Source organism: Rana temporaria, chromosome 1 (genome assembly GCF_905171775.1).
Source record: "Rana temporaria chromosome 1, aRanTem1.1, whole genome shotgun sequence".
Classification (NCBI taxonomy): Eukaryota; Metazoa; Chordata; class Amphibia; order Anura; family Ranidae; genus Rana; species Rana temporaria.
In genome coordinates, this window is record NC_053489.1 from 206,502,345 (window position 1) to 206,514,015 (window position 11,671).

General features: G+C 44.2%; 1 non-coding gene across 1 annotated transcript; it reads right to left on the reverse strand.

Moving 5' to 3' along the window:
• Nucleotides 1-240: 240 nt before the first annotated feature.
• LOC120925733 lies at nt 241-399 on the reverse strand. Its single transcript, XR_005746929.1, has one exon. It is a non-coding gene; the product is annotated as a U1 spliceosomal RNA (small nuclear RNA).
• Between the last annotated feature and the right edge of the window lie 11,272 nt (nt 400-11,671).

Genomic DNA, 11,671 nt, shown 5'->3' on the forward strand with positions numbered 1-11,671 from the left:
CTTACACCAGCCAGCCAGAAGGCCAGACTAGAACTCGGCAAAAAGACCAAGACCAAGCGCAGTACCCATCCTCACCAGGAGCACCCTTCCAGATGGCTCAGACTCAACCATGGGCCAGCCCCCAGGATTCTGTCGGGCAGCACAGCTTAGTCCCTGCTGAAACCATCCTTCCAGGTGCAATGACGTCATTGGAATGCATCCACCCTCCCCATGTAGGAGGTGCTTCAGCGCTCCGCTGACAACTGATAAGGACAGATACCACACCCAGTCCCAGCCAAAAGGCCGAGAAGCGGCAGGGAAGACAACCACGATCAGCACGGCCTAGAGTGTGCAATAGCCATTCCTCGCCCTGGGAGAACCACCTTCATGAACATGGTGTCTCCCCTGCCAGGTAAGCCCCAAATATTAACGTATTGTTTTTTTTTTCTGTTAGCATTTTGTTTGCAGTATTTCCCACCCCTCAGTTGGACTGCTTTTGACTTCCCAGTTAGCTTATGATCACTCTAATTTTGTGTCCCTTAATGAATGATTAGGAAAGCAGGATTCTTCACTTTCTGTAAAATTATTTTTTTGGATTTATTGGGACACTTCTGTCTTTATAATCCACTACTACTGTTGCTTTTCCACAACACTGAAGCATCATGGGATTGAGAGGGATTATACCCTACTCATTAACAGCTTAACAGCCAGTGTCCAATCTCATGTAGGCAGCAATATAACCCAGTTGTCTCAGAATTACTCTGTTACTGTGTCCCTAATAAATGCTAAGAAAAGGATTACAAGGTTGTAACGCTACCCCGAAGGAGCTGCTGGTAAGATGGGTTTTCTGTTCTCTGCCACCTTTCACAGGCCTCAGCCCTACTGACACACCAGACTGTTAGATAAAAGAGTAAACACACACAAATATCATTTAAAACTTTCTACCTCAATTACCTTGAATGAAACAAGAAACATGAGAGAAAGTGGACCTATTGATTATTATTTGGCAAGATGGGTATTAGACAGATATAGATCAAAGTCAATTTGCCGAGTGGAAATCGCCCTTCCCATCTTCATTGAATACCTCCCCGATCAATTATCACTTTCCCCGTCGTTTTTCTGCGATTATGTCTAATCTGAGATACTCTGCAGAAATCATTTGGGGTCTAAAGCCATTCGCCTCAATATTACCAGCCGTCACCAAAAAAGCTCTAAGGAATGAGCAACTGTTAAGAATCAATCATGCGCTTTGGTCAATAAAAGGTCGGCAGTAAAACACAGACAAGAAATCCATGATTTCATTCTACAAAACGATTTAGACTGCCTTTTTATCACAGAAAGCTGGCTTACAGCCGACTGTAACACCATTCTAGGAGAATTGATGCCAGTGAATTATCACATTCTAACAGAAAACAGAGTGGGGCAAAGAGGAGGAGGCCTGGCGATGATCCACAGGACTCACTTCTCGATCACTGAACCAGGCCTTCAGTACTCACTTCCATTTATGGAAACCCTCACTCTGCAACTGCAAACAAATCCCCAGCACACTGTTCACATACTCCTGTGCTATAGACCACCGGGTCCAAAAACGCACCTGCTCATGTCATTGACAGAGTTCATCTCCACCTATACCCTAAACACCAAACAGCTCCTGCTGCTCGGGGGATTTTAACTTCTGGGCCAACTCCTCACAGGACCCCGTCGCCGACGCCTGCATTGACCACTTGGAAGGATTAGGTCTGCAGCAACAAGTATGTGGGCCCACACACGCTTCAGGTCACACGCTCGATCTCATTTTCAGACAAGATCTGGAAATCAATATTCTGGAAAATGAGCCGCAACCATGGACTGATCACCATGCCATTAAATTCACAATCAACATAAACGCCCCCTCAAAAAAAAACGGTAAAACCGGTGACAACACACTGGACTAGATCTCAGAAGTAGCTCCACTCGGAACTCTTCAAAACTACATTAGGGAACAAAATAAAAGCAATCCAACTACATCAAACAGCCACATAAACTCTTGATGCTATAAACAAGGCTCTGCTACAGTCAGCCGACTTAGTAGCGCCAAAACGCACAACGTGCATCCGGAAAAACAACTCCAGCTGGTTTAATGACCAGCTGTCGTTGCTAAAGCAAGAGCGCAGAAGGGAAAAGAAGCTCTTCAGAGGAAAACCACACCATTTATAAGATAATAACCAAAAAATACCATAAAGAAATCTTTATTGCCAAAAAAAATAATTTTTCAAATATTATCACCAATGCCCTAAACCGCCACCGTGAACTCTTCAATCTAGTTACCAAGACCATGAACCCAGTCTGTCTAGAAGCCCCTTTCTCTGATTCACAAGAATTTTGCAACAAATTATCGGATTATTTCATCAACAAAATTTAAAGAATCCGTGAAAGTATTCAGCAAAATACAACCTCCATCTACCCCCCCTAAATCACAAACCTAATACCCACATAATTCCGCCACAATCACCTAACTTCACGCTAAAACCTATTTACATCGATGCCACTAAAAATATCATCAGGACTCTGCGAAATAGCACAGCGCCCAATGATATCATACCCACCAAACTGCTGAAAGAATGTGCCGATATTTTGGCTCCAGCTATCATGCAGCTCATAAACCAGTCATTCAAGGAGGGCGTGGTGCCACCCTTGCTGAAACAAGCTATAATCAAACCAATTAAAAAAAAACACCCTTGACCCCAAAGACCCTAACCACCGTCGCCCCATAACAGGCCTGAATGTCTTCTCCAAGGTAATGGAGAAAGAAGTTGTACAAAAGCTACAACATCACTTAGACACCCATAAATTACTTGACCCATTCCAGTCCGGTTTCCGTCCGGGTCACGGTACAGAAACAGCACTGCTCAAAATATGGGATGACGCTCTAGAGGCCGCAGACGAAGGAGAATCTTGTCTTCTAGTACTGCTGGACCTAAGTGCAGCTTTTGATAAGGTAGACCACAAATTATTGCTGACATGGCTAGTCGAAGTAGCCGGAGTTGTGGAATGTGATTTATTGTGGTTCTCCTCCTTCTTGGAAAACCGATCACAAATAGTAAAATTGGGCCCTTTCACTTCTGAAAAACGCACAGTGTCATGCGGAGTCCCCCAGGGATCCCCTCTGTTGCCTGTCCTTTTCAATATCTATCTCCGCCCTCTTTTTGAAATCATCAGCAACCAGAAGTTACTTTACCACTCTTATGCAGATGACAGACAACTGTATTTTCGCATCTGCAACAAAAAGGATCATTATCTCGGACTAGAGAAATGCCTTTCTTTGATAGAAAAGTGAACAACAAAGAGTTACCTTAAACTCAATGGCTCAAAAACAGAACCTCTCCTGTTTCAGGCCAATCGGAAGATTTATCCCGCAACAGCATGGACGCCCCCACCCATTCTGGGTCAACCCATCACCCCCAGCACCAAAGTCAAATGTCTCGGAGTCATCTTCGACACCTACATGACAATGGATGCACAAATAGGGTCAGTAGTCAGCGGATCGCACCATCTGCTGCGCCTTCTACGCAGACTCACTCCCTTTATCCCAAAAAAAGTCATAGCAGTCGTGGTGGGGACACTTATCAACTCCAGACTTGACTATGCAAATACCCTCAATCTTGGACTCCCAAAATACCAAATCACTCGTCTGCAAGTCGTTCAAAATACAGCCGCTCGACTTGTGACTGGGAAAAAAACATGGGAATCAATCTCACCTTTGTTGAGATTCCTTTATTGGTTGCCCGTAAAAGACAGAATCACTTTCAAAGCACTCTGTCTAACGCATAAGTGTATTCTGGGAAATGCCCCCCAATATCTATGCAAGAAACTAAAAGCTCACAACCCCAATCGCGTTCTGCGATCCACCAACCAAAATCTACTCCAGATACGCAAAGCCAGATACAAGTCCAAAGGAGAACAAAGATTTGCGGTCCAAGGACCCAGACTGTGGAACTCTCTACCAACCAGCATCCGATTGGAGGTAAACCACCTGGCCTTCAGGAGACCCATCTCTTCTGAGGGCCCAGGGAATGGATACCAAGCACCCAGAGGCGATTCAGTTTGCATGTGTTGCGCTATATAAGTTTCTCACTCACTCAATTACCTTTTACACGATTAAACACATTGCCTAGGTAAAAAATCATATGAGAAACAAAAGTAGTTTATGTGGCGAAGTAGCCCCAAATCAGCATAAACAGTAGCAATACCACTCCAAGTACCTAGCAAGCAAAGAGTTTTATTTAACAACGTAACAGGACTATGTTGCCCATGTGTCCTAATGGTGACTGTGCAAGGCCTAGACTTGTTAATGAGAATTTTATCGGGGTAAACAATCAAGAAAGAGGAGCAACAGAGACAGTCTCTAAGCTAGATCTTTTCCGGCTAACGTCGGGGCCCAGTAGACAACTGTTGGTGCACTAATGATGGTGGTTATATCCTGCAGGCAGTAAAGATGTAGTAGTGTTCTCTTTTCACTATCCAGAGTAAACACTCTTTAGCCAGAGGGGACCTTGGTGAAATGTAGTAGTGAAGAAAGAGAGAATATGGGATTCCCACCTGATTGTAAAAGTTGCAGTACTCGCCGATATTATCGGGAGGTGCAATCTTATATAAAATATAACCAAAAATAAAAAAAGAAACAGACCGCTGCACACCCTAAAGAGTTAACTACAAATTTTATTAAAGCTATAAGCTATATCAAAAACATATATAAGGCATACAAACTGGTCCCCTATAGGTAATAGGTGGACCTACCCAGATCATTCCCCATTAGAATAACCCCAGTAACGACATATACTGGTAACTAAACAAGCTCAATTCCCCCGCAGGAGGACTGAGATACATGAATAGCACACCTACCCTCCACAAATCACAGACACCCCCCTAGACAAAGAGCCAAGTTACTAACTAAATATACCCCTAATAGTTCCCACACAGGACAGTGATTCCCTGTAATGACAGGCTATGAGTGTCCACTGTCCGTGTGTGGAAAAGCAGCACTGAAAAAACACCTGGAAATAAATATACAAACCACATGAATGTGGTAAAATAATAAGGGACACCACTCCACTCGAATAGATAGCTTGTGGGAGACAAGATATCAATATAAATACCAGAGGGACAGGGAACCTGATTGATTTGTTTAAAGTCTTTTCATAGAGATCACCGTCCTGAATTGTAGTAGGACTGCAACCTAAGATAGCAATGTATAAAGTCAAGTCAAGCAATAGAGTCATCAACAGTAAAAAGGATCTGATTCTAATGCCGCGTACACACGGTCGTTTTTTGTGATAAAAAAAAACAACATTTTTAAAAACGTCATTTAAAATGGCAGTGTGTGAGAAAAACGTTGTTTTATGTCTTCTAAAAAACAACCAAAAAAAAATTCGAACATGCTTCAATTTTTGATGTCGTTTTTCAAAACGTCGTTTTTTGTGTCATTTAAAATTATAGTGTGTGGGTAAAATGACGTTTTTAAACCTGAGCATGCTCAGAAGCAAGTTATGACGCGAGCTTGAATGGAACAGAGCGCCGTCGTACATGCTGAATGTAACCGCGCTTTGCTAGAGCATGTTGAAAAAACGATGGTGTGTAGGCAACGTAGTTTTTTAAAATGAAGTTTGAAAAACGTCGTTTTGTTTCATGATAAAAAACGACAGTGTGGACGCGGCATTAGGGGGGGAAAGTAATCAATGTTCTGCCCTCTGGTGTATGTCAGGTGTTAAATGTAGGTGGGTCATGGGCTGGTTAGTAACTCCTCAGGAGACAATGAAGTCTTGTGGTGGAAGGGGGCCCCCTTGTGAACAGGTTCTGAGGCAGTGGTGATGACACATCCAATAGTTCAGCTGGTCAGGAGGATGTGCAAGTCTTGGCTAATGACGAGATGGTGGATCTGGTTTAATGTAACAATCTCACAGTGGCCACCTCGGTCTGTGGACAGCACTAGTACTGCTTCCGTCCTTGGCAGTCTAGGCCCATGCTGGTTTGTTCCAACAGGTCTGGTCTGCTTGCATCTCAGAGACAGGCTTTTCCTGTGCAAAACATGTAAAGCCCTCCTGACTCTTCCTGCCACAGCATTTGTAATTATATAAAGACAGTTGTCTTCCTAATATGGCCGCCACCTTGAAATACATTTCCCAGAATTCTAGGTATCCTATATCAAAGTCTTTAAGCTTGGAGTAACTTGGCTCTCCCCTTGGTGGCTGGAAGAGAATGTAGCAATAGCATAACAACTCAGCGAGGGGCAACAAGACAGATGCATTTTGGATCAATGTCTATGGGCCAGATCCACAGACGAAGTATCTACTGATATGCCGGCGTACTTTCAAATTTCACGCGTCGTACCTTTAGTTTGAATCCTCAAACCAAGATACGACGGCATCTGGGTAAGATCCGACAGGCGTACGGCTTCGTATGCCTTCGGATCTTAGATGCAATACTTCGGCGCCCGCTGGGTGGAGTTCGCGTCGTTTTCCGCGTCGGGTATGCAAATTAGCGATTTACGACGATCCCCGAACGTACGCGGGGCCGTCGCATTTTGTAATGTCGTCTGTAGTCGGCTTTTTCCGGCGTATAGTTAAAGCTGGTATTTTGCGGCGTATAGATAGACTTGCCATGTTAAGTATGGCCGTCGTTCCCGCGTCGAAATTTGAATTTTTTTTTTGCGTAAGTCGTCCGTGAATAGGGATGGACGTAACTCACGTCTAAGTTCAAAAAATGATGTCTTTGCGACGTCATTTTGCGCAAAGCACGGCGGTATATTTCAAAACGGAGCATGCGCAGTTCAATCGGCGCGGGGACGCGCTTCATTTAAATGAAACCCGCCCCCAACCCGCCCAATTGGAAATCCGCCGCCAGAAATACACTACGCCGCCGTAACTTAAGGCGCGAACTCGCTGAGGAATCGAATATACGCCAGGTAAGGTACGGCGGCGTAGTGTATCTCTGATACGCTGCGCCGATCCAAATGTATGTGGATCTGGCCCTATGTCTCATACTACTGTAATCTGGTACCTGGCTACACGGTAAATAAAAAATGTTATTGCATTTGAATTTGATTGACTATTTAATTGCAACAGCACTAGGCTTACTTAGCAAGGAAAGAATGATATCTAACAGTACCCAATCATCAATCATCTTTCATTTTTGTGAAAGCAACAAATTAAAAGAGCCATGGTATTATTTTTCATGCAGTTTTTCTCCAGTTAATTATAATTCAGTGGTGTCTACAACTATGCAATAAACATGGGGCTCTGTAAAAAAGTGTGAACATGACTGCTAAATAGATTTTTATGCTCTGGAATAATCTTACTCTATTTCTACTAAGATATTATATTTTACTTATTTCTAGCACATACACCTTCTCCAGAGCATATAACAAAATATTTTTTTTAACATGAGTGATATTGTGGAAATAGGATGGAGGACTTTAGAGGAGGACCACACAAGCACTCCATGCAAGGTGTTATATGACCCCACAACCCTACCACTACAACTTGAGCTCTAACCACTAATTCAACATGTTATTTTTTGCAGTTTACTATGAGTAATGTCCACATGTACAGTACACCTGTCTTATCTATTGAAAATGCATATTTTGTAAGAATTGCTCATATAGATGTCATTCTTCACTATAACTCCTCTGCCTAACAAACAAAAAACTGGTGTAAATCACTGTCAAGCAGAAGACTCACTTTGGGAAAATGGTGGATAATACAACTTGCATTATTTTATTTTAACAGAAAGTAATAGTTCTGTTTAGCACACAATTCCACAGGGTTATTTCCCTAAAATACACACCGTTATTAGGCCACATTGATGTTTATCAGTTCTTGCACATTTGTATTTTTTCATTTTATGTTGGATTCATGCATGGACTATTTTTCATATTGATGAACACTTTATGTTATTATCAGTTTCTATTGATGATTTTCACTGATTCATTAATTATTATTTTCACTTGATTATATAGCACAACTAGCACCCTCCAATTCCAATCCTTAAATAAAAGACCGTTTTTTTACAGGATCAGTCATATTTTGAATAATAATGCCAACATTTTACAATTTCTGCCAAGGTGTGCAAACTTTTAAGCATGACTGTATGTGTTGCTGTGTGTTAAATATTTTATTGTCATTATTGCTGTTTCTGTCCTTAAAGCGGAAGTAACCCATCCATAAAACAGTTTCATTTCTGGCCTTGATGGAAATGTAACACTCCCATTGGTTGTGCTCTCAACCAAAGTGTCAAACCATCCAATGGCTGGTGTCATAACTGATCACACGTGCAGCTTCATGACAGTTGTAGATTAAACAGAGGCAACCTGTAGGTACCATGAATTTCTCCTGAACTTGCACAGTTTAGGAGATATTCACTGTATACCCATGTGCCGACATCATCGGCACATGCACACTGAAGAAACGGCTCGTACGTGCCGCTACTTCAGTTGCTGTGCCGTGACCGGCAGCTCCCGCACGCATGCATGGGAGTGACGATATCACAGCTTCGGCCAATCACAGAGCCGGAGCCCTCAAACCCGGAGGTAACATTCTGGAGACATGTCGCCCATCACAGCAGTGTACATGGACCGCTGAAACAGCATCGTTCTAAGATAAGTATTTCATAATGAGCTAGTATGCGATGCATACTAACTAATTATGCCTTTGTCTTACAGGTTGTTTGTTTGTTTTTTTGCAGAGCTTACAACCACTATAAATACTCTGATATAATAGATTTCTGGCAACTTGGGCGTAATTAGCCTATCATTACTGGATAGTTACAATGTGTACCCGATGAATAACACTTAACGAGTACACTTACAGGACTAAACAATAAAGACCTTAGTTTTAATAAAGTATTATTAGATTGTGTTGAAACACAAAAATGTTGGATCCTTTTGAGTGTTAGACTAATTGTCTAAATGTAATCATAATTAAAAAAAAAAGTGGTAATTAATGCTGACATGTATTTTTTAACAAATACATGCCGGGAAGGGTGGAGGAAGAGGAGACAGACAACGAGACAATGTACTTGTTTTCTCCAGTGTGGGTTTTACAGTACTTTGAAAATACTGTACAACATTTGGAAACAAAAAATATTTTAAATCAGAAAGGGTCTGTACACACAAGAAATTGTATTGCCAGTGATACAATCACTATAGAGTCCTCAGTGATGAGTGATATATATTTGAATAAAGTTGTGTGATGAGAATAGGTCATCAAAAAAAAGAATCCACCTTCACCATAAGAACTAATATTTCACCCGACGTGATCAAGTAAAGGATGGCACCTTACCGACTGTAGTTGACCCTTTAATTAAAAATAAGTCAATAAAGCTTGTTTTACACAAAGTGTAATACTCCTTTGCAGGACCAGGGATTGCCAATCAAGCGATGATATTCCAACAGTGGCCCACGGGATATATGATAAAAGAAAGGACCGCAATAGTATAATATTGTTTATTAAAACGATTAAAACAAAAGCTGCCAAATGGCTCCTTACTGTGTGCGGTGCCCGAATCACTGAGGCTGCAGAGCGTGTTCAGTAGGAGAGATGGCTTCTGTCGCTGTGAAGTCTGGCATGCGTTCCACCACAGACGACCAGCTAACCCAGAAGGAACGTGACTGTGCCTGACCAGTATGCGCCTCGACGTATGTTTCGTAAATTACGTCATCAGGAAACCAAGGCATACTGGTCATGCACAGTCACGTTCCGGGGGCGCTAGTTGTGCTATATAATCAAGTGAAAATAATAATTAATGAATCGGTGAAAATCATCAATAGAAACTGATAATAACATAAAGGGGCTGATTTACCAAGCCTTTGCTCCATGTATTTCTTTATTTACTATAATGCCTAGTGCGCCCAGGAGAGGGTGCATGGTGCGCCTCTATAGACCTGGCGCACGGCATTTAGAAATGTAAATAGATGGGGTTTGGGCGGGAGTTTATTAGGGGAGGGATGTGGGGTGATGTGGGGAAGTGTAGTGACATGTGTTTGTTTAAGTGTTACGGGCCGAATTGAAAGTGAAAGTGATTTTTGTGAAATGATCGCCGTTCGCCTGCAAGTACGCCTAAACCTGCGGGAGGTTTATTTGTGTACTGCACATGCGTGCTCGGCAATTTGGGAGTTTCACGCACGCCGTCTCACTACGCCGGCCAAATCTTGGTAAATACCAAGCGGAGTAGCTGCATTTGCGCGACTTGAGGCGGCGCACGTGAAAGCCCAAACCATGAAGGGGAACTCTGCGCAAAATTTCAAACAAAAAAACGGTGCGGGTTCCCCTGCAGTGGCACACTAGACCCTTCGGTTTGGTCTGGATCATTAGGGGGAAAACCTATGCTGAAAAAACAGCGTGGGGGTTCCCCCAAGATCCACACCAAACCCTTATCCAAGCACGCAGTCTGGCCGGACAGGAATGGGGACGAGCGAGCGCCCCCCCCCCCCTCCTGAGCAGTACCAGACCACATGCCCTCAACATGGGGGAGTGTGTGCTTTGGGGTGGGGGGGGCACTGCGCCCCCCACCCCAAAGCACTCTTGTCCCCATGTCGATAGGGACAAGGGCCTCTTCCCAACAACCCTTGCCGTTGGTTGTCGGGGTATGCGGGCGGGGGATTATCGGAATCTGGGAGCCCCTTTTAATAAGGTGGCCCCCAGATGCTGGCCCCCCACCCTATGTGAATGAGTATGGGGTACATCGTACCCCTACCCATTCACCTGGGGGAAAAATGTAAAGTTTAAAAGAAAAACACCACACAGATTTTTGTAGTAATTTATTAGTCAGCTGGGGGGTCTTCGACCGGGGCCCCCCCTTTCTTCTTTAAGCACTTTTACAAGGGGGGGTGTAGGCCCAGTCTTCGCTGTTTTCTGCAGGGGGAGCGGTCTTCACCACGGGGGCTAGGGCTTTTCCGCTGTCTTCTCTGTTCCCTCTTCTGCCGGGCTCCGGTCTTCTCTCTTCTGCCGTCCGCCCGGGCTTCTGCGCTGTGTTCTCTGTTCCCTCTTCTGCCTGGCTTCTCCTCTCTCTTCTTCCTTCTTCTCTTCCAGCGATGTTGACACGATGAGCTCTCCCACTGTAATGCCGTCTGAGCGGTGCGCAACAACTTTTATAGGCATAGGGCGTGGTCACCGGGTGATGCCACCCGGTGACCCCACCCTTTGTGACATCACATTCCCGGGGCATGATGGGAAAGTGATGTTACAAAGGGTGGCGTCACCGGGTGGCATCACCCGGTGACCATGCCCTATGCCTATATAAGTCGTTGCGCACCGCTCAGACGGCATTACAGCGGGAGAGCTCGTTGTGTCAACATCGCCGGAAGAGAAGAAGGAAGAAGACAGCGGAGAAGCCCTGGCCCCCGCGGTGGAGCCAGGCAGAAGAGGGAACAGAGAACACAGAGGAGAGAAGCCCTGGCCCCCGCGGTGGAGCCAGGCAGAAGAGGGAACAGAGAACACAGCGGAGAGAAGCCCGGGGGGTGGCTCACCCCCCGTCAGAAAACTATGAAGACCGGGTGCCCCCCGAATGTAAAAGAGCTTAAAGAAGGTGGGGGCCCCGGCGGAAGACCCCCCAGCTGACTAATAAATTATTTTAAAAATCTGTGTAGTGTGTTTTTTTAACATTACATTTTTCCCCCAGGTGAATGGGTAGGGGTATGATGTACCCCATACTCATTCAC